The sequence below is a fragment of the Ursus maritimus genome, unplaced genomic scaffold (genome assembly GCF_017311325.1).
Source record: "Ursus maritimus isolate PB19 unplaced genomic scaffold, ASM1731132v1 scaffold_20, whole genome shotgun sequence".
Classification (NCBI taxonomy): Eukaryota; Metazoa; Chordata; class Mammalia; order Carnivora; family Ursidae; genus Ursus; species Ursus maritimus.
In genome coordinates this window covers 44943824-44968893 of record NW_024424453.1, presented here as the reverse complement: position 1 = coordinate 44968893, position 25070 = coordinate 44943824, and positions in this window count along the sequence as shown.

Sequence of the window (25070 nt, the reverse complement as noted above, 5' to 3'; positions counted from 1 at the left end):
TAAGAGCTAGCTTTCTGACCTCTACAGTAACTATTTCCAAGTGGTTCCAAATAGTTGCCCCCTAAAATTACCTTTCTCTTTTTTACTTATTAGTCGGATATTTTTAATTAATATGTTTACTTGGAATAAAGACCACATTTTTCCAGACTCATGGTAAGCTCAGATAAGCAGAGACAAGCAGAAGTCTCATTCGTGACTTCCAGGGAGTACTCTTAAAGAAAGGACACACAGCCCTTTCTTACCATCTCTTTTTCCTGACGTCTGGAATGGAGATATGGTGCCTACATCTTGAATAACCATTCTGGATCTTGAAGTGAAATCCACATTTTTGAGGATGGAGAAGCAACAAGATGGAGGAGTCTTGGTCAGAGAAAAATGTGAGAATTTGCCTTATCAGATTCTAGCCTGGGACTGGGCACAGATGGATTTCCTTTATGAAAAGGAGGAAGAAAGAGAAAGAAATCTACCTACCGACTAAAACACACACACACACACACACACACACACACACACACACACACACTTCTATCTTGTTTAAGCCGCTCTTACTTTGTGGGTTTTGTTTCGTTTTGTTTTCTCTAGCTCACTTCAACAATTCTCTATCTACAAAACACTTTCTAAAAACCAAGTCTGATCATTTCATTCCTCCCATTTCAACCCTTCAGTGATTCTTGTTTGTCTTTAGGATAAAGTCCCAACTCCTTAACAAAGCATAAAGCTAATTCATTGTGACCTTGTCTACCATATGGACCCCTGGCATGTACCCTTATGGATGGAACTAGTGTCAATTATGGTGATAATGACTTCTCCTGGGTTGAACATTCTGTGAAATCTCCTTATAAAGATTTCACGTAAATCCAAAATCAAGGCTAACATTTATTAAACTTGTACTATTGTCTAGGTCCAAGAGCGTTCTACAGATTAACTCACTTAATCCTCAAAATAACTGTATAAAATAGTGTTGTTATCCATACTTGGTAAGAGAGAGACTGAAGCACAAAGAGACAAGCTGAATTTCCCAATGTTGTCTAATAATGCATTTTAGGGCCAGGGTTGAATTCCAAGCAACCTAATGTGAGAGCCTGCTTAACTGCTGTACCGTATGTCACCGACCAGTGCTAGAGAAGGCTAATTCTAAGAACCCCAAAGATTTTCCAGGGCTCCCTGTTTCCTTCCCATAAGTTTCTCATATCAGAAGCAGAGGCCTGTGTTGTTTCCATCTTCCTTAAGATCACTTCAGTAAAAGTGGGGCAGAGAGGCTGTTTCATGATTCATTCGTTAATTCCTAAGTCATTAGAAGTATAAGCTCATTTCTGGTTCACTTGGATACTTTCCACTATTCTAGGAAACACCCAGCACTAATTATAATGCACTCTTATAGTTAATGCCGACCATGAAATGCAAATTCATCTATAGCGTAGTACCTCCAAGCTTCTAAATACTTTCAGTTTAACTTTTGCTTTCCCCAGGTGAACTCAATGATGGCAACCAACAGTAACTAGGAATTTCCTCATTCAGTAGCAGAGTATAACCCAAGCACTCCAACTATGTGAAAAGAGGGAATTTGCTCTGTGTATGTGCTCAGAGAGCCAGAAATATTTCAATCGAATCTTGGGGTTCTGTAACCTTTAGATTATTTTTATGCCTGAGCATGCATAAGCAAACAAGATGAAGGGCAAAGAAAAGAGATTTAAAATTGCAGGGCATTTTCAAAATTCCTTCCTCATTAATTCTTCGGAAATGCACAGGGCCTATTATATTCTACTATGTCCACTGATGTGCCAAGTCACAGAATGTTGTCAGACCAGTTCTTGGGGTCAAAAGTTGAAATTCTATCCAATTAATTGGTTACAACATTACTAGAATCACTTCACACGGCGATCTGGGCAAAAGCACTTAGAATACACTGGCAGGGGATACTTGTTTGCTGTGAAGATAGTTCACTGACGTCTTGGCTTCGTCGAATGTCTGTCTACTTGTTCATAATTGGAATACCTTTGTTAATACCAGTCTTGTTCCAGAAAGGATTTAAAGCAACTTATTAAGATCCATATGAAACAGCAAATAAATGAGAAAAATGAGTCAGGAAAGTCCAGTAGAAGGATGAGTCAGGACCCAAAAATCACACTATGAAGTCATGCATATTTGCTGGAGGTGAGCCAACAACTTGATTTGAAGTTTCTGCTGGCCAAGAAGGAAACTTTATAGGTGGGTGATTCACACTATTTATAATGTTAAAACTATCTAGTTGCTCAGGAAATGAACAATGCTATCTGACTCTGAGATCAGAATTTTCTCCCTATAAGTCTTTGCAGAAAAAACACCACGTGACGTAATGTCATAAACATCATCTCCACGGTAAACACAGACCCAAGCTGTACAGAGGAGTTTCATACAATGCACCACAGCATCGGCTCCTGGCATCTGGCCAAAGTGCAATCAAGTGAAAGAAGAGTGAGTGGGGCCAATATGATGGACCAGAAGCCTAGGACTCCCTGGTGACCTGGCTCAAAATAGAGTAGACTAGAGAATTTATAATAGGAGCTCTCCAACATTTCTATACATAAGGATCAAAAAACTATGAAAGATGAATTCCTGGGCTTCTTCTGCAGAGATTCTGGGTGAGTTGGTCTGGAGTGGGCCCCTCCTCTCCTGAAGCGATTCCAATGTGGAAAGTAGGCGAAGCCCAACGGAAGGGACAGAGACAGAAAGTAACAAGCAGCATTATTTGGTGTAAGTTAATGAAACATCTGGAGATATCAGCAAGACATTATCGTCTCACTTGGAGAATAATTAATCTATAAGAACTTGTTTTGGAGGAAGGTTAATGCAAAATCAGTGGGCTTACCCTACTATAGAGGGTGTTCAACTGGGCAATGGCCCTGGTTTCAACTCTTCTCCGCAAAGCGAAAATGCCTGCCGCATCAAAAAATGGAAGGGACGAGGAAATCCTTCAGCATCACTGAGTGTAGTTTTCTTGAAGGCGATATTCCTTAGATGTGTGGGTACGGGGTGAGGTCTTCATGGAATCACCTCTCTGGGGCGTTGGGCACTTTTCGGGAAATTGTGGCCTCGTATGGTGGCATCCAGATTCCCACTTCAGGACTGAGACTCTTGATCACCCACTGCCAGGACTATTTCCTTCTGATGGCTTACAGATGAATTCCTGTGGGAGTTGTCGTCCTCCACCACCGTTACACCTGTGGGCAGCCACCCTCCTATGGTCAGCAGGTGTGGACACATAGGGCCTGGACAGCCTGGGGGCCACGCGGCTCCGGAGCTTCCTGCGGGATCAGCAGAAGTCTTTGTTGAACCTGTGCTATGGTTTAAATTCTTCCTCCACCCAATCCTTTGTTCCTCACTCCTTACAGATGTGGATCCTTAGGGTGTTCTCTCCAGACTTTCTCCCTACAAATCTCCATCTGACAGTCTACTCACCTAACACAGGTGGGTACAAATCTCCTGGTCTTCACCTCAATGATGTTACCCATGTTACTTTGCCGCTGAATTGTAGTTACCAATCAACCACTCCTTCCTGTATCTTTCTCTTTCCTTTTTCTCCTGCTCTGTCCTTGATATTTAAGGGCCCCCTTACCGTGGATCTCTTGTTTCCTCTGTCACTGATCTTAGTAGGATATACCTGCTTTTTGACTTGTTATCTCTGTGTGCCTGACTTCAAACACACACAAATATATACAAAGCCCTGAGGTCTCTGTGATCCAAGGCATTTGACAAATTCTGAGTTAAATGAATCTGAGTTGCTACAGGAGTTCGGAGTCTTTAAAATGCTCATGTAACATACAATTATGATTTCAAAAGCACACAATTCAGTGGCATTTAGTACATTAACGGTGTTGTGCAAACACCACCCCTGTTGAGTTCCACAACACTTCTATCACACCAGAAAGAAATCCTGTACTCATGAAGTGGTCACTTTCCACTGCCCCTCCTCCAGCTCCCTGGCAACCACTAATCTGCCTTCTATCTCTGGATTTACTCTTCTGGGTATTTCATATAAATGTGATCATATAACGTGATACGTGACCTTTTGTGTCTGACTTCGTTCATTTATTCAGCATAACGTTTTTGAAGTTCAACTCTGTTGCAGCCTTTGTTAGTACGTCATTCCTTTTTACGACTGAATACTAGTCTATTGCATGGATACAACACTTTCATTTATATGTTTATTGATGGACATTTCACTTTTTGCTTATTGTGAATAGTGCTGCTATGAACATTGAGGTACAAGTTTCTGTTTGGATACCTAATTTCATTCCCTTTGGATATAAACCAAGGAGCGGAACTGCTGAATCAGATGATGATTCTATGGTTAGGTTTTTGAGGAACCAAAGCACTTTTTAAAGAGCATATTGATAACAGCATACTTAGGAGTAATATACTTTGGAAAAGCTTTCGGTATGAATTCATTTTAAGATGCTAATGGTGTAATGAGTTAATGTTCAACCTTTAGAATTACTTGATGCTTCAGGAAACTTGAACTCAAAGACTTGAATTTGCAGTAATGGAATTTTAGGGCCCAGATCTACCAAAGGGAGGTATTTTTGATAAAAGAGATCTTTTAGCATGCTATGCCAGGGACTCCTTATTCCTTCTATGTTTTTTGTAATCTATTTCTGAACTCTTAATTTTCTATTGTCTTATTTTTATTCTGAAAACAAATTGTGGTGGGGGGTGCAATTTTGGCTTTATATTCTTCTGTAGTGTTTAGATATTCATAGAAATATATCCCTTAAGCCTTTGGATACATTAGAGGAAGAAAAATCTAAATATTTCTATGATACACAAAAATTATCTCAAATAATATTTGTTAATTTTTAAAATAATTTATTATATATAACATATTATACATCACATATATAATATGTGGATATTTATAGGTAATATGTATTATATATGCATGTTATATGTAATAGACTGTACATAAAGGGGCGCCTGGATGGCTCAGTCGGTTAAACGACTGCCTTTGGCTCAGGTCATGATCTCAGGGTCCTGAGATAGAGCCCTGTATCGGGCTCCCTGCTCAGTAGGGAATCTGCTTCTCTCTCTCTCCCACTGCCTACTGCTCTGCCTACTTGTGCTCTCTCTCTCTCTCTCTCTCTGTCTAATATATAAATAAAATCTTAAACAAAACAAAATAAAACAAAACAAAACCCCTGTATTTTACATATACTATTTTCACATGTATCCTTTTTGGGCACAGTATGTATGATAGCTATTTTACATATAAATATATCTCTAAATCTCAAGGAATATTTTTGCTTATTTGGAGGTCAATTAGAAATGATAATACTTAAAAAAATTTAAATACCTCAAAGAAACTGCTAATTACACTTCAATGTAGCATATTACTGTGTCAAGCCTGGTCTGGGTAAGGATCACACGAGTTATCTCATTATTATGGCAGACTGAGCAGATATGGAAGACTTCTTATTCTACTTTGAACATATAGAATGCTGAATAAATCATTTTCCCCTGAGATGTGTAGTTAACATGCATGAAATATTTCAATTGCCTAATCAAAACCAAGAGCGGCAAACCACATACCAAAGCTGATGAGAGAATCCAAAGGTCGAGCATGAGAGGGGTTGAAGCCTTGTGTCCCTGAGTTTCTATAGGGGATGGTGTTCTGATGCCCTCATAGGGACAAAGGTCACAAACTATGATCAGGAAATGACTTTGAAAGTACTGATGAATTGTGCTTAGAAAAACTCTGCCCCCAGACCTGTTACGTGGTACCCATTTGTGATTCCCACTCATGTGCAGCCCTTAATTTGCAAATATACAATTTGTATTTTACCTAACGATTTATGGGTATTTTGTATTGGAATGTTTTCCCAGAATATGCTGGTATATTACTACACATTTGAATCAGTGATAACAGCAAATATAAATGAATTAAACTTTCCTATTAAAAGGCAAAGAGTCTCACATTGCATGAAACACACACAAGTTACTATTAATCAACTATATGTATGTATCAACATGGATAGTTCTTCATATCATATTATTAAAATGAGTGAATCATAGCTGCATGCATTAACATGAATCAATGTCTAAAATAGAATGCATTTTGTATAACTTTATATAAAGTGCAAAAGCAAGCAGTAGTAGACATGGATCACCATTTGATTTTTCTTGAACTGTACTAATAAAAATAACATACAATCGAAACTTTAAAGAGTAAAGAAAAGCAAATTGCATATTGGTACAAATAGTATGATGCCATTTTTATAAATTTTAATAGCACAATAATTTATATTGTTACCGGGTAAATAGATATTAGAAAAAAATATTTTAAAATACACTGCAAAGATTGATGCCAAATTCACAGAAGTGATTGCTTCAGAGATGCGGATTTGGAAATGAGACTGAAAAGAGAATAGAAAGGGGACTTTCTAAGTTTCTATAATGTTTAGACTTTTTTAAATTGAAAATATAATTTGAAAAACGAAGTCATAATAAATAGTTTATATAATGGTGAAATGACAACAAGCACTCGAAACAGTTCATTGCTGGGGACTAATTCCTTCCGTGACAATTTAGAAAGTAGTTGAACCATCACACTACATATAAAGGTTGAATTTTCAGCAGTATAACAGAGTCCATATTGCCAGAATAGCCCACATGTGAAAAAGGTTTAAATGGGGAAGGAGCTCTGGTGGAAAAAAAACACAAACAAACCAAATGCCGCATCTCTAGAGGAGGCCAAATAAATTGCATAAATTATCCTTCATGGCTTGCTATATAGATATGTAACCAGAGCAGTGAGCAGATAAGCAGACCATGGAAGGTCACGGTGTTGCGTTACCTGTGCAATGAGCCAGCTGTGTCTGTCCCACCCCCTTCCCCCAGAGGGAGGGCCTGAACTCAAGCTTAGATTCCTATGGGATCAGGGTCTTCCTCACCTTCCAGGGTGGAATGCAATGTCCCATTGACCCCAAGGTCACTAGGTTCGGGGCAGTCAACGTTCCCAGGCAATAGCTGCCACCTAAAATGCAGAATGCCTGTCTCCAAGAAGCATGTGTGTTCCCCATGGGCCAGACTGCTTTCTCAATAGCTTGTCTATACTGTAGAGATCCGTAGGTGGAAGAGGCTGGTGTTTTGAAATGCAGACCTGTCTTCCAGCCCCAGCAATGTCCTGTCCTAGGCAAGCCTCTTGCGGGATAATGTGAGGATTAAGTAGACCTGAGCTGATATTGTCCTGGGTAAATTTTCCCATTAATGGCTCTTCCTTACCCTGTGCTGTCTGTATTGCGGAATGTGTCTTGCCCCCTAGAATATAACATGTGAAGACCTGGATGGTCCCTGATCTGCATGATACAGAGAGACACAATGAAAGAGAGTATCCAGGAAATAAGGAAATCAAGGAAAATATTAGTAATAGAGCAATAAGCTTCAAAGATTAATAAAACATTCTTTGATGTTCGTGGTAAAACAGCAGCCCTATTGACCTGGTCATTCTGTTCCTTGGAAAGGATTTCATTTGTGGCCTGTATATTATTGTCTCTGCTAGTCTCCAGACTCCCTCTACGTTCACTATGGCTGCTTCTGCTTCTCTGTGTGGATCTCAAACTCAGAACTCCTGGAAAGAGGATCAATTAATCCTCACACAATGAAAATCCTTTGGAGTGATGTCGTCTCATTTCGTCAGTGCTGGATTTTCTGGGATTGATTTCTAGTCTAAGTAACTATCACAACAAATATGTGACAAATAAGTAACAAATCACCTCAAACATGGCAATTTTCATACAAGGGTTAAGACTAGTCTCCTAGTAAAACCTATGGGGCAGCCCTTTCTAACTTTATGCCTTCTGCTCCAGTATAGGCAGTGAGAGAGAGCTAGGATGCCCCATTATCTAGACCAGGACTCCTGTGAGAGCCAATGGAAAGAGATATTAATAATTAAACTGAAAGTATAAGCTAGTACTCTTTGGGCACAGCAGGGATTTTCCACACATGCATTTTCCCACCTATAAATGTGGGTGTAATGGTTTCCTATAGTAGTCTATGATTTTCACATTGTTCTGCTTCTCTATAATTGTTTCTTCAATATCTGAATTCCTTGTTAGCAGCATGAGGACAGGATTCTGACTCTTCTTTCTTTTAATAATTTTTTTATTATATTATGTTAGTCACCATACAGTACATTCCTGGTTTTTGATGTAAAGTTCCATGATTCATTAGTTGTGTAAAACACCCAGTGCACCATGCAATACGTGCCCTCCTTACTACCCATCACCGGTCTATCCCATTCCCCCACCCCCCTCCCCTCTGAAGCCCTCAGTTTGTTTCTCAGAGTCCACAGTCTCCCATGCTTCACTCCCCCTTCTGATTACCCCCCTTTCTTTATCCCTTTCTTCTCCTACCGATCTTCCTATTTCTTATGTTCCATAGATGAGAGAAACCATATGATAATTGTCTTTCTCTGCTTGACTTATTTCACTTAGCATTATCTCCTCCAGTGTCGTCCATGTTGTAGCAAATGTTGAGAACTCATTCTTTTTGATAGCTGAGTAATATTCCATTGTATATATGGACCACAACTTCTTAATCCAGTCATCTGTTGAAGGGCATCTCGGTTCCTTCCACGATTTAGCTATTGTGGACAATGCTGCTATGAACATTGGGGTGCATATGGCCCTTCTCTTCACTACGTCTGTATCTTTGGGGTAAATACCCAGTAGTGCAATGGCTGGATCATAAGGTAGCTCAATTTTTAACTTTTTAAGGGACCTACACACTGTTTTCCAGAGTGGCTGTACCAACTTGCATTCCCACCAACAATGTGGGAGGAGGATTCTGACTCTTTTAAACCACATATCTATTTATAACAGAGTTTAGCATAAGGTAGACACTCAGGAGCCCTTTACTGAATTAGAGAATAAAAGGGCATACCCAGGCATATCAGGTATTATCTGCTTTCTCAGTTAAGATACTCTAGAGAAAGTGGTTCCACACTCGGCTTGCTAATACTGACTGTAGGAGTAGTGAATGTTGATGCCATCTAACCAATGCTTGGAAGAGACATTTTCTCCAAATGTGTTATGTTAGTTCTCAAGTTGCTTTAAATGTTGAAATTGAGGATTTCCATACTTTAGCTTGAGGAAACACACACATGCAGAGATGCACATTGCTTAATTTATACTAACCAAAGTGAAAAAAGCATTTTTTCACTAGGGAGGTTGAATCTTATAGACACACTCAAGTATTAACTCATTCATCAAATGTTTATGTAATGTCTACTACGTGCCAGGAACTGGCACAGGAACTGTATGTATTGAAGATACATACAAAAGAGACATGGCCCTTACTAACATAGGGGGGAAGAAACAAACAAAAATAGGAAACTAATAAAAATCGATACATATAATTGTTTAGTGATTGTGTTTTTAAGAAAAATAGAGCAGATTATATAGAGTGAAAAAGGTTGAGTAATAAGAAAAGGCCTCGGAGGAAATAACATTGAACTCAAAACTTGAGTGATGATAAGAACTAAGATATGTAAAGAATGGCAGGAGGAAAATTCCAAGGAGAGGAAAGCATGTGCAAAGGCAGTGAGGTAAGAAATGCTTGGACATGCAGGAAACTGCAAGAAAATATGTTCAGAGCAGAGCATGCAAAGCACAGAGCATTAAGATATGAGGTCAGGGAAGCAGGGACCAGATCATGCAGAAATTTGAAGATAAGGAGCTTAGATTTTATTCCAAGAAGATCACATGATTTCATTTACATTTTAAAAATATAACTCTGTGGAGTGCCTAGGTGGTTCAGTTGGTTGAGCACCCAACTCTTGGTTTTGGCTCAAGTTCTTGATCTCAGGGTCATGAGATCAAGCCCCAGGTGGGGCTTCGTGCTCAGCGGAAGTCTGCTTGGATATTCTCTCACTCTGTCCCTTTCCCTGCTCTCTTTCTCCCTCTCTCAAATAAATTAATAAATCTTTAAAAAGATAAAAATATAACTTTGATGGGTGAAGGGATGATAGACTTAGGGAGACAAGAGAGGAAGCAGGCATACAAGATGGAAGGTGATTGTAATCGTTTATGTGAGGAATGATAAAGATGATAAGAAGCAGATGACTTTGGAATAAACTGTGAAGGTACAGCGGAGAGTGTTTGCTAGTGGATTAGATGTGGGGTGTTAGAGAAACAGTTAAATTAAGGATGATTCCTGGGATTTTGCCCTAAACAGCTGAAGAATGGTGATATAGTAATGCTGCTTGCAGAGATGGGGGATGGGGGGAGCTTGGGGATAGGTGTGAGTGCCCAACTAAGAGCCTGTGTGGACAGGTTGAGTTTAAGAGGCTGGTAAAGATCTAAGTGGAAATGTCAAGTTGGCTGTTGGTTATGCCAATACAGATTTTGTAGGCAAGATCAAAACCAGGGATGTGATTGGGTATTCATTGGGCTAGAGAAGTTATTTAAAGCACGGGTTTGTATAAAATCACCTGGGGAGGAAGTCAGGCTTGAAACTGACATCAGGAAGGGGAGGACCCAATGAAGGCATGTTATCAGGTGCAGGCCAGAAGAGAAGAGGAAAACCAGAAAGATAGGCTGTCCTGGACAGCAAGAGAAAAAGACAGTTTGAAGAAGAGAGTGTGGATCAGTTGTGGGAGATACTGTTAATTTTTTGGAACCCATCACTTTTTAATTTCAGCTTGGATTTGAAGATGTATCAAATGGCAACGTGGACTTCCGAGGCTAAGATGAACTGTGCTATTTTTCTCTGAGAAGAGAGAAGAATCGCAATACCTCTCTCTTCATCTGCTTAACTAAGGTGTGAGCAGACATTTCCCTCAATTATAAACAACAAGCAGAGAGCATAGAAAGCATAGTAGGGAGATGCAGATTGGTAGAATTTACAAAAGCTAAGCTAACATTTACACAGATTTTCCAACTGCCCGGTATCTTCTGAGAAGCTGCAAAGCACATACGTTCTTCACTCTACTCTCTAATTGAGTTTTAAGTCACTTCATATTCTCTTCCAGAGTCCTACTTAGAGTAGCAGGGAAAGCTCTTTTGTTCTAGATAAGAGAAAGTTTGATGTCCCTAACTTGGCTTCTTTTCTTTAGGCTTACATCATTCTGTTTATTTTGGAGTTTTCTGACTTGAATGTCAAGGGTCAGTGTCTGTCACTTGACCTGGGGGAAATGGCAGGTTTTGGTGTTTTGCTTACCGTTTTCCACAGAAAGGAAAGGATGACAATGTATTTGCCTCTTCCTCTTCGGTGTCAGGTCTTACAACGGCAAATGGGATGGCCAATACTTCAGAACCCTCTTAGGTAACAGATCATTTGAGCTCTAGGAATGTCAAGGGCTTACTGGCTTGGACATAATTTTAGGCAACTCAAAGAAGGTCTCCGTTTCCATTGATGTGACGTGGAGACCCATTGGAGAAACTGCCTGACAAAACCAGATTCTAGAGTTATCGTCGCAGTGCCAACAGCGGAAATATCTAGAGGCAAAGTAAAATTCACCTCTATGGCGTATCGAGTCTGTCCTTCCATTCTTGCACCAGGATGTGCACTCCTTGACTCTGCCCCACTTCTGCTACAGTTGTTTGATCTTGAATGTGTTTCTCAGTTGCTCTGAATTCCATTGACTATATTTTGTTAACACTCAGTTTGTAGAGTCATCCCTACTTGTCTCACAGAGTGCAGGTAAAGGTCAAAATCAAAGTGAGAAAATGTTCCTAAGTGTTTTGAAACTTAATAATACTACAAAAATGCATACTGTTATTTTTTATCGTACCTAAAATCCTGGAGATTTCAAAGTGTTTTATAAAGCGATTCTTGTTGTTGTACTTTGTCTTTCAGTTTCTCGGGGCTTAGGTATCACTTTTCCAATTCTGACCATCTACCGATGTTCCCTCTTTCATCCCCATTCAGGAAATGCCTGACCTACTCCTCACCCTTAACAAGACCTAGATGGCACCCTAAACCATCCCTCCACCCTACATCAAAGTTCAGACTTAAAATTCCTGAGTTCCTTCCCCTGCTTTGTCCATTCTTATTAGCATGACCCCAAGGTCGATGGCATCATCAAAGCCCATTTCTCTATTCTAACTGCCTCTCAGCTTCTTATCCTTCATGCAGCAAACTTACAGTGAATCTTCAAAACAAAACAAAACAAAATCCAGAAATGATCCTATCACTCCCCTGTTCAAAGCCCTCAAATGCCCCCTCAATGCTGGCAAGATAGAAGGCATGTTTTTCAAGATTGACTATGATAAGCTTTCTGCCGGCATCTTCATACACAGAGGATCCTTTCCAGTTCTTATCTCTGAGTCCCCAGACAAGCTGGAGTCCTTGCATTGCCTTAATCAATCGACAGACTTCCACCTGTCCCTTCTCACACTATCTGCACCCTGTTCTATACTTCTGGTCGGCAGGCTTCTCATCTTTTAGGTTTCTGGGTTGTGACTCTACAGATTTTGTTTTCATTTCCCTTCTTTATTCCCTTACTCCAGCCAGAATTTATACTCCTTCCATGCTTTGTGGTCAGCTTGGCCTTCTACCTCAGCCCCTGAAGCCTAGAACTGTAGGTGGGTGTTCACATGGGGGTCTCCTTCCAGACTGTGAGCTCCTTCAGTGCAGACACCATTTCTCTTTGTCTTATTGATTGTTTTACTCCAGCACCTGGCAGAGAATCTTATAATTACTCAACGTGAAGGAAGGAAGGAAGGAAGGAAGGAAGGAAGGAAGGAAGGAAGGAAGGAAAGGAGGAAGAGAGGGAGGGAGGGAGGGAGGGAGGAAGGGAGGGAGGAAAGCAAAGGGAAAATGGAAGAGACTGAAGTTGTATATCACTCTATTTGTGTCACAATTTACATGTACTCCTAATATACAAATTAATGATGTCTACCCACAATCAACCAACATTTTATGTTGGGCCAATTTCTTTAATGACAATCTACTAAAACAAAACTATATCTTAAACGGCCTTTGGTAAAAGGTGGCACGATTCCTAAGATTTCTGTGCTTTTCCCTAAGCTCCAGCCTCTCCCTGGGAAGGCTCCACTTCCGAAGGCTGCAGCTGTTAAGTGCAGAACTTGATGAGGAAGATGCCAGAATCCCATCTGGAATCCACAAAGCCCTGGCCGGCCTCCTCACAAAGGTCTGAATCTCCTTTAATCCAGCAAAATTAACTCAAGAGCATGTGGGACCCGAAATCCACGTTCTGCATATTATTGCAGGTGCTGAAGGCAAAGCAGAGCACCTGCTTTTCACATCCGAGATGCATTTTAAACAAAAAGTCTGTTCCGGCAGCTCCACAAGGAAGCGCCAACCGCAGGACAGAGAGTTTACACCCAGGACTCTCTCTTCTGGAGCGTGAGACTTGAGTGTGCCTGTGACTTCCCATCTCTGTGTTCGTGTTGTCAAGGCTGCTGATGGAAATCAGCCATAGTAAGAGTATTTAAACCACAAAAATTGGCATAAACAGCAGGGCTTTTTCCTTTTTATTCTGGAGAGTCAGTTTCACAGCACAGCATCCTCCCCATCGTGCCCCCTCCCCAGGCCATACTGGAAGAGCTGTGTTCCAAACAAAACACTGGTGAGAAGCATAGAGAGCTTGTGTCTGAACAGGAAGATTTATTTGTTCATTTACCTTAATACAGGAAGTTCCTCTGCAGTGTTTTTTAGATGGAAGTGCTGAAAGACCACGTCCTCTCTGGCTATTCACTTCAGCTTTATGGGGCCTTTGTTTGCGAAGAAGATGTTGAAATCTTCCCAGAACACAGGCTATTAAAACTGACCATGAAAAATCCCCCTTAGTGGACTACAGTTGTCACACACACACACACACACACACACACACACGTGCAAGATCCATCTTTACTACTTTCCCTTCTCCAAACTTCTCCAGACCACTCATTGGGAAAAGCGTTGAAATTAACAAAATAAGGAGTTCAAGTGCCTCCAGCCCCTGATTTGAGTGATTTCATGATTGTTGTTGGTACTGTCTCTGAAATGGTGTCATTAGAAGGAGGTTTATCATGATGCTGATGAGGCGTAAGCTTCAGGAACCTTCCTTTTCACAAGACCTTTCCCAAATTAAAATGTGTTCATGCAGACAAATGTCTTGTAAAAAATGACAAAAGTAAGGTTTGTTTGTTTGTTTTTTCATTATTTTTCCTTGAATAGTGTGCCACATGTTACACAAATTTCCCACAAAGACTGGATCATTTTACATTGGTTTTCTCTAACTTATTTGAAGTCACAGTCATGCTTCCAACCCTACCTTCTCATGAACTAGACTCCCGTCCTCTTTTCCTCATTCTAATATATTCACAACAAAACCTCTATGTTATAGACTTGCTGTTTGTGAAGTTCTGTGTTACATATTGCATGGAGCACTGGGTGGTCTATGCAAATGACGAATCATGGAACACTACATCAAAAACTAAGGATGAACGGTATGGTGACTAGCATAACATAATAAAGATTATTATAAAAAATAAAATAAAGTTCCGTGTTATTACCGAGAAAAAGAAAATGGATATTCTTTTAAATTCTAAAGGGGAAATATAAGCTTACAAGAGTGAAAGTTTGGACTTCAGTTGCCTTCTAACTCGTGGTCAACAATATCTATCCTCCCCAATCCCACCACCCAACCCAGCCCGCTGCCTACAATTCAGCCTTCTTTCTTAGCCTGGTAACTTCTTGTCCTTTAGGCTCACCTTAAAGTCCATCTCATCTCAGGAGTCCTTCCTAGGTTAGGAGCCCGTCCTATGAATTTCGCTGGACCTTGAGTGAAAGGTCCCTACCACAGATTTATCACACCATTAGGAATGGACTCACCACACCATTACGGTGGAAGCTCTAAAGGCCAAGCCTGTGTCATATTCATCACCTCTTATAGTGGCTGGCACAAAACCAGCCCTCAGTACCTAGTTATTGAATGGCTCCATGGATGAAGAGAACACTTCTCTGAATTAGGAGTCAGGATACCCAAGCTCTGGTTGCATCTCGGCGAGCATTGAATGAACCCATAAACTTCCTGGACCACATTTTTCACATACAGATATATACAACAGGTATCCCAGGTGGGACCTAATTGACTATATTTGGTCTCATGTGTCTGGAGCTAGTTTTTACAAGGAGGAATGAGAAAGTTTCTCCTGAGAAAGATCACATCCTAAGGAAAGACAGAGGAGTCACAGACAACCCGGTTCAAGAGTGGTGGGCTGGTGCTGAGGAGGGCTGGGGGTCCTGAGTATACCTGTGGCCAGTGACTCTGATGGTTGTTTAGCCCCGGCCCCATGGACATGCAATATGAATAGGTAAACAAAGTTTGTTTTCCATTTTGTTCTTCCTAATTGCTTCACTGGGCTTCGGGATCTCAGTGTGTCAGCAGCATTAGTGTTGGGAACGTGGGCAGCAACAGAGTGTGGCAGTGGTGGTGATGGCTTGGTGGCATCAGCAGCGATTGGTGGGCACTGGAGACAGGCAGTCTTTCTTGATATTATGAAGAGCCAAAGACTCCACTGCAATGAGACGGAGCAGAAGGGAAGGGAAATAAATGGCAGACACCTACTGTCTTAAGAGGACAACTCACAGTGCGAGTATCACAAATACCCTAGACATCTGGAAAAGTCCATGGAAGGAATGTAAGCAGGGCTCTATGTCTCACAAAATCAAAGATACATGGTTTTACTATTATAGCAGGAACCTCCTTTTACTCCAAGGTAATAGAAACCCAATGGAGAGAGGACATAAGAGCAAGAGGAAATAAACTTCATGTAGTTCTAGAAGTTCCCTTTTGACATTCACTATATTTTTTAAGGGATTGAAGACTCTATGAAGTATGGGGGGAAAAGGAAATGTTCGGGTTTGGGTTTTGGTCACTGAGAACAATTCTGCATCATCTTTTCATTTCGACCTCGTTACCCCTCCCCCTCCAGCTTGGCCCTATGCTCACACTCCAGTTGCTAGAGGTTAGTTGTGGTCTTCTCCTCCAAAATATCAAGGCTGTAGGTCCTACAGGAATCATCTCAATCCCTGTTAAAAACAAACTGGTATTTTTTCTTTTTTTCTCCTGGGGTATACAAATATAATATTCATGTGTACTATCAGCAGATTTTATTAACTTATTCTTAACTGGGCCACACAGATACTAGTGAAGTTCCCAATGGAATTATAAGTCTAGGGCCATAGCGTTCCATTCTAAATATTTGAATTCCTAGATTCGAATATTTCCATAGTTATGCATATCTTTCTTTATCAGCAGTTGCTTGGATTGTGGGTGGTGAGTGGTATCGGTTTGTGTGTGTAGACATAGTAAGGGCTAACATGTTCTGGTGACTATTATACGGTTTTTGGACTGAGGTAGACCTGTGTTTGCCAGGTCCCCCATTCACTCACTCTGTGACCTTGAGCATTTTACTCCCTCTCTCTAAGCTTCAGTGTTTGGTTCATTTAAAAATGGGATTTGGAAGTTATATGCACAAACAGAGCACCCCCAAAATGGGAGCTCTGCTATTCATAGTCCAACTATAATAAAGCCACGTGCTATGTATTACATGCAAACATTGTTAACAAATGGGTTTTGGGTGAAATTTCAAACATATAATTGTTCAGTTCTTTTGATTGTAAAGAGCACAGCGATAGTCCAAGTTTTCACGAATTTTCACTAATCAAGGCAACTTGTAAAAAAAGAAAGTTATTGCTTTATCAGTCCTTTCCCACCCAGTCATTGGAAGTTACCAGTAAAAACAGTATTTCATTCGTCATACTTACTGAAACTTACCCAGCAGAGATCCTCCAGGGCCTGTTATCTTTCCGAGAGAAACTCTGGCTTAGCATTCCTGCCTCTTCCAAAAATTATCTGGCAGAAAACAATATCCTGCCCGGAATTCACAACGTGTCTTCATTTGTGAAAACAAACAAACAAAAAAGTTCATTTCCTCCGAAATCTTCTCAGGATCTTTTCTCCTGACTTATCTTCTGGAAATCAATTTTCCCATGGCCTTCTTTATTCACTTTCATGGGGGACAGTAGGCGGATCTTCTTCAAGGTGGGAATGCAGCCCATGGGGGGCAAGGTGCCATCACCCAAATATTTCATGGTTAAGTCTGAAAGGATTTAGCCAAACTCTCTGTGTTCGTTATTTCCTTTATCATTATTATTATTATTTTATATTTTTTATATTTACAAGATTTTTATTTATTTATTTGAGAGAGAGAATGAGTAGGAACAGGGGGCCTGGGAAGAGGAGGAGAAACAGGCTCCCCACTGAGCAGGGAGCTCAATGCAGGGCTCGATCCCAGGATCCTCAGATCATGACCTGAGCTGAAGACAGACGCTTAACTGACTGAGCCACCCAGGCGCCCTCCATGGTAGGTATTTCTGACTGATGGTTCTACAGGTGATGAAACAACTCTATTTTTTTTTTTTTTTTACTTAACTGTATTTTCTGGTTTTCTACAACAAAAATTTATTACTCATGAGCTAAAACACAATGAAAGTTAAAGCAAAAAGTGATATTAAGGTTGTAGCCAAGCTTAAATTTTGACTGTCCTCATCTGGAATTGTTTTTCTGGGCTCCGTACTTGACATGGGCTATTTCCTTCTCCCTACCATATCTACTCATGTTGCCCATTCTAGTCTAGAAAAAGCAAAACCCAGAGCGTTTGAGAGGTTGATCTAACTCTCACTTCTAGAAAAATTATTGAATTAAGATGCTCATTTTAAAACACCCTATAAGTAGGAGGCAAAGAGGGAACTTGAACTCGGGTTTGTCCAAGCAAAGTCTACATTTTTAACCATAGTTATTCCTTCAGATATTTTCCAGAGGTGAAAAACTCAGAGTCTGACCAAAGTGGTCTATTTTTGTAGCCACAGTTAACATGAAGAAAAGAATTGGTGTTTCCCCTGACAATGAATGGCCAGTTCTGATTTTTGAGACTGATGGCTTGTATGAGATAAGCATCTCTGCTATGTGCATGACTCTTTACTGGAAAGACCCATTCTAAACCCAGAATATCTGTAAAGGGTATCTTCACTTTGAACTTTGGAAAGATGCTTCTGAAGATGCTAAATGGCAAGAAAATATGAAGAAGATGGAGCAGAGGGATAACAGGGGCATAATGGGAACCCCACGATAAGGCCAACTAATATAAGAATGGAAGAACTTAACTCCAAAACACATTGACCACTAACAAGTAACTAAAGAAGAAATGCCTTAAAATCACTTTAAGTAATGCCTAATATTCTAGATTTTTGTAGGCAGCGTTTGAAACTCTTAATTTTCACTGGGTTACAATTTAATGACCATTAAGTACTTTCTAAGCCAGAAACATTTTGACTTCCTTTGAGTTTTAAAAACTTGTCCCCCAAACCTTTCCCTTCCATGCTTATATTTCCCCTCTTCAGACTTTCGTTTTGCTTTAAAAAAAAGAAAAATAAAAGTTCTTCTGTTTATTTTCATTCAGTTCAGGGTGAGAGACAAGGGATTAGTTCTTTCTCGTGGAGTTCCAGCACCAGGGCTGGTTTAATTGAACGGCTAGGGGAATGAATCTAGTGGCAGCAAATATGAATTAGTCCCACTGCCAAGGAACAGATTATAAAACTAGTCATGTGCTTGTAAAGCAATACCAGGTTTCACTTTTGGAAAGCTGGATTTAAGAGTAACTAATATCAGAGCCTAGGGACTACTGGGGGAAGAAGAAAGTCTTACCTGATCTGCCTTTATCATCCTAAATTTCAAACCCACCATCCCCAGTCTCAATTTCAAGCCGAATTAGCTAGGAAGCTTAAGAATAGGACATTCGGGAGTCCAGAGGAATTGACAGAGAAGGGGGAGCCAAGCTCATCGGGTCAAACTGTGCAGAGATGCCTGGGAAGCTGATGCTGCCAATTTGATAAGCAGCCCTATTCTACCCTGCGGCTCATCACAGTTCCGGACAGAGAGATGTACACGATTTTATTATTTGTTTATGCCTTGACCTAGGGCCAAAATAAGCCCCCGAACTGAATGTCCAGCTTTGCATCTGAGGCATTTTGGTGTCTCCACTGTGGCAAAGGAAAACACTTTTTCCCCCTGTTGCTATGTATGTTGGCACATATCCTATCCAAAGAATTGTGCTCCAAGAACTCTGGAAACACCTGCCAGCAGAAAACTTGGGAGCTTTGTTTAAACAAGTGTACCTGCCAACTTTCCAGAACTGTTGACTTTAGAGGACTGAAAAACGTGGACTATTTTAAAACCTACTTGATGGATAACAGGAACTGGGCCATGGAGATGAGGCACGGAATGTGCCTAGAATCATGTTTATCTTTTTTTTTTCTTTTAACATTGCGTAGTCTGGGCCTTGTGCAAGGATGCTGCAATGTTAATCTCCCTTCAGCACGGAGCCTACCACGTGGCTGTGAATCGGGAGAATACTTGGGACCGAGTTCAAGATATTGGCAAACAAGAGTTTCCAAGAAATACTGCAGTAATCCAAAGCGCCGGGTTCTGAGACATGCACACGTGTTGAAAAGATGTCCTTTAGGCTGTTAAATGCATGTAGATTCATTTTGCACCCTCTTTTAGAGCGTATTGTCAGTTGCCCAGTGTGGACACTCTTGAGTCTTAGAGTGTAATTGCAAGTCTGAGTCTGATTGGACTAAAATATAATAAACAGTTCTACTCTCATCTCCCCTGTCGAATTAACTACCGAAGGTAATTGTCCATTGGGCAAGACACTCTCTTGGGTATTAAATAAAGGCATGTAGATGTATACATCTTAATGGTTAGTATAAAGACATTATGTCATGCTCGGGACAATAGTATTTAGTGGCATTTGTTCTCATTCCACTAGGCAGACCATGATAGTTTGAGGGTAGCTGAGCTGAAGTAAGCAGAGAAAGTGTAAGAACACCAGTCCCCATCTTGCAGAGCATGAAGTGGTCCCACTGAACTTCAGTTGTTTCCTTGGCTGGGCATGAAATAGTGAAGTTTTCTGGAGAAGACCAATACTGCTACTCCAAAGGCACATCGACCTTGTGTGAAGGCTCATTTACTTTGTGTGATTGGAAGGAAGAATGTTGAAAACCTCTTTCTTAGGGTGTCCATCTTCTGGCCTGCCATGAAAGTCCTACCATTTTGAATTATTCCTTTGGATGAAGCTTCCTTAGGATAGTCACTGTGTGTCTTAGATCCTGTTTTCTCATCTACAAAATTAGAAATTTAATTATATATCATTTAGCTGTCACCATGATAAATGCTTTACACTGAGGGTTTACAGGTCATTTCTGCCTTACCTGTCATTGGCTAGGGCAAGTCACATGACCAACACCAAAGTCAAGAAGTGTGGAATTATACTCGATCCATGAAAAGATCATGGCAAGTGTGCGGTACAGGGAGAGAACTGGGGTTAATAATTCAACCTACCGCAGACTGGTTCAGTGGGTTCTAAACCTTGAGGTTCTTAGAGCTGTAAGAGAGATTTCTCAAATACAATCTGTTGCAGAATATAACCATTCTGCAGGTCCTCTAGAGAACTCCTTAGGCACTGGCTTTCAAACATTAGCTCATATAAGTATCATAATTTCAATTTGGAAAAATTAAGGTCCTGTGGCCCTCTGTAACATCCTGATTTAGTGGAACTGAGTTGGGGGTCTAGGAAATCCCATTTTAAATAAAACACTCCAGAAGACTCTGATGTAAGGGCTCTGTGGAGCCTAATGACTCTAGAATCCCAGGATTCTAAGCAGCACCTCTATTTTGACAGCACATATGGGTATCAGGTACCAGCATGGTTTTACTGAGTCAAATGTATTACTGTTTCTATCCCAGTTGATACATTTGGCAGGGGCAGCAAGTCCACAAGCCAATGCAAATAGAAAAGGTGGAAGCGGGAAAGGAGCAAAGGCATTTTATCAAGGTCATGTTTACAACAATAATACTAAACAGTAAAGGCCAGTGCTGATTTTAAATATTGTTTCCAGAACCTTGGAGTTAATAAGCAATGATCCCAGGCAGTGAAAAACTCAAGCAAAACCTCAATTATTTGACGTATCATTTAGTGTGCCACTAGAGAAACAGAACCAGTAGGATATCTATCTATCTATCATCTATCTATCTATCTATCTATCTATCTATCTATCTATCGATCATCTATCTATCTATCATCTATTATCTATCATCTATCTATCTATCTATCTATCATCTATCATTTATCTATCTATCTTCTATCATCTATCTATCTATCTATCTATCTATCTATCATCTATCATCTATCTATCTATCATCGTTATCTATCTACCTATTAGCTCATTTAATTGGCAATTGTCTGGGCTGGCTCTACGTGTTAGAAATTTTAGGGGCAGTCCATCTTGTCAGGGGGACAGACTGAACTCTCAGACAGGAGCTGAAGCCTGAGTTTACAGGCAGGACTTTTTCCCTGCCAGGGAAACTTCAATTCAGCCCTTAAATTTTTTTAACTGATTCAATCAGGCCCAACCAGGTTATAAGGGGATGATCTCCTTTACTTAAAGTCAACTTACTGTCGATGTTACTCATATCTACAAAACACCTTCACAGCAACACCTGGATTCGTGTTTGGTTGAATACTGGGTACAACTGAGCCCAACCACACAGGCACTCAAAACTGAGCATTGTAACTGAGGATTCTTCTTCTTGCTTTTTTCCATATTTGTGTGTTGTCTGTATTCTTACTTAATATTTTGTATGGCAAACTTATTTTCTCCTCATTTTAGCTTCTTCTGAAACAGTAACTACTATGAAATTACTGATTTGATTTGCTACTTGTGTAGATTATAAAAATAAAATTAATTATAACTATTTAAAGACCCCTTTAGATAATTTATCACACCCCCTTGGAAATGCTCTATCATCAAATCAACTGTTAGCTTTGTTAACAAAGAAGGAATTTTAATGCATAAAAGAAAGTCTTGAGCCAGCTGCTCACCTAGGCATGGCAAAATCCAGAAAGCTGCTTCCTGTTGGAGAAAATCTTGGGAAAATCTGGTGTGTGAGTACCCAGGGATTGAGAGTGAGACAGCTGTGTTGAGAACAGAGCATGAAAGAGTGCTAAGGTCTTTCTGACAGTTTCATTCATTCATTTATTTATTTAATTTATTTTTTATTTTTAAAGATTTAGTTATTTGTTTGAGAGGGAGAGAGTAAGCAGGAGGAAAGAAATAACCTCAAGCAGACTCTGTGCCAAGGTGCTGAGCATGGAGCTGAGGTGGGGCTCGATCTCACAACCCTGATATCATGACCTGGCCTAAAACCAAGAGTCGGGTGCTTAACCTACTGAGCCAACCGGGCACCTCTCTTTTATTTCTGAGGAACAACTTTAGCTTCTTGTATTATAACTTTCAGGGGGCTATGTTGCAAAGAACTTGAAATCATTAATTTCATCAAACCATAGAGACCAAAGATAAAGAAGAAATAATCTCCGCCCTTAACACTCCTGCGGTCTGGGGGTAAAGAGGACTAGCGAAAGGTGATTGCAGACCAGTACAGAGTATCCTGCTAAAGGCCCACAGGGGTGATGGGCAAAGAAGTAGAGCACTCAGCAGAGGCTGCCTGGAGAAAAGGGTGGCTGAGTTGAGGCTTGAAGAAGAACGGGAATTAGCTTGAAGAGGCCTGAGCCTTTGGAGTCGGGGGAACATTTCACATAATGTGGAAGTATGAAAATGTCACAGACTTGAACTTGTAGTGTGTATGTGTGTATGTGGGTGTGTGTGTGAGTGTATGTCTGTATGTAGTGGATAGGGCTAGAAATGGGTACAATACAGGCAAGTATGGCCAAAACAGGGTCACCACACTGCACAACCATAGGGCTCCCCGATTACGACGCTAGCTCCCACTGCAGCGTAAGCCTGCCCATAGGAACCTGAGGCACAAAGCATGGAGGTTGGAGAGGTGATGGTGGAGAGGTAGGCAGAAATTAGATCATCATGAATTCTTCTTTTTTTTTTTTTTGGATCATCTTGAATTCTTAATGCCATGAGTTTGGCCTTGGGCAATCAGGCTACAGGCAATGCTGGATTTTCCAATGGGAAGATCGGGCATATGCTTAAGACATCAGTGAATCAGGAGAAGAGCAATGATTTTATTTTGAAATGATTTATAAATTTTTTAAGTGGAAAAGTCATTATTTTAGGGAAAAAAATCCCAAAATATTGGGTTTTCTTATATTTATTTAATGTTTTAGCATTGCTTTTGTTTTTGAATTAACATATGGCAGGATGAGGGCAGGTAGGAGGCAGCATAATCTTGCCCAAGTTTTGGACAACTAGGGTTTTTCTGACCTCGCTGTTGATGATGTTGAAGTGTATGAACATGAGAAAGTAAAGGAGGGAGAACCTCGGTGACCAGGGCTGGGTGCCTTGTTTTGGTATTAGATGAAATAAAGTAGTGTTTTATTTTTGTTTTTTACATTCACTGACCTCTGTATAATGCATACAATAGCATCTTGATATTACAGAGTTTTAAAGTTATTTGAAGAAAAATATACTAAATCAAAGTTCCTGACAGGACACACATGACACTTTCAAATGGAAAAATTCAAGGCAATTTAACTAAAGTGATTGTTTACCAAAGACGGAATAGCAATCCCTTTGGCTTAAGGGAAACGAAGAGGGAATATTCCAGGGCTTAGCAACAGCAGGAAGCCATTAGCACCCCGAAGTCCCTGAAGTGCAAAGGGACAGGGACCGGGAACAGTAAACAGAACCCTGAGATCCTAGACTGCGGTTGTAAGAAGCCACCAGAACTGGAGCTATAATCTTCAGGTAGAAGGACAGAACCAACCTGTGTTAACCAACATGGAGAAAGCCAGAAGACACAACTTGTGCTCATTCTTCGCCTGCTTTCTATTTTTCTAACAACGCCTCCTATTGACCAAACTCAAACAGAAACCAGGGAAAAAGCTTGTCCAGCAATAAATGCATAGAAGTCGATTTCCACTACAGAAAACAGGATGAGGAAAGGATAGCAAGAGGGTCTGGAGAGGTGAACAGAGAATATCTAGAATAGGCCTATATAGCAAGCAAAGATTTACGTTAAGTATTTACCTTCGACACAGGGTGTCAGCAAACCGGGGGCCAAATCCATTCTGCAGGCTGTTTCTGGAAATGATGTTTTATTGGAACATAACCATGCTTATTTATGTACATATCTTCTATGGCTCCTTTTATGCTCCAATGGCAGGGCTGAGTAGTTGGGACAGAGACTCTATGGTCTGCGAATCTGAAAACATTTACTATCTGGCCTTTTACGAAAAACCTTTGCCAACTCCAGCTCTCCACAATAAAAAGTAGGCCTTCCCCTTCATACAAATGTTTTGTCATGATAACAACATATACCCGGAGAGGTGATCTCATTTTTTGACCTCTGTCATCACCAAATGTGGATTAGTTTCAGTCTTGGTTTTTTTCATGGACTGAAGCTATGTTTTTATATAAATAATAAATAGTAAATAAGTAAGGGAGTAAATAAATAAGTAAATAAATAGAAATGTACTTGAAATAAATAAAGGTAACTAGCAAATCTAGACTGGCATATTTATGGGAGGCTTCCTAATTTACCTGGGTGCTCAGATTTATATGTTTATATAAATATTTATATATTTATATATTTAAAGTATTTATATATATATATATAAATATATATGTCAAAAATATATAATTTTACTTATTTAAGAGGGAGAGAGAGAGCATGCAAGGGCAGGGGGAGGGAGAAGCAGACTCCTTGCTGAGCAGGGAGCCTTGCATGGGGGCTTGCTCCCAGGACACTGGGATCAAGACCTGAGACAAAGGCAGATGCCCAACCAATTGAGCCACCCAAAAATATATATTTTATATATATGTGGAATAATACTGTAAGATGACCAGCCTCAAGTATATGATTATTTAAGTGCAATTGTGTCATGGTGAGAGAGAATGAGAAAAAGAGTTGTTTAGACATAAGGAAGGAAGAAATGTTGGAGATTTTCATTTCAAGGGTCATATTAAGGTCACCTGTGACTTTTGTTTCCAAGTGATTTTTACCCTGTTGTTTTTTTAAATAAATTTATATCAAAACTCTCAGGTACTGCTCT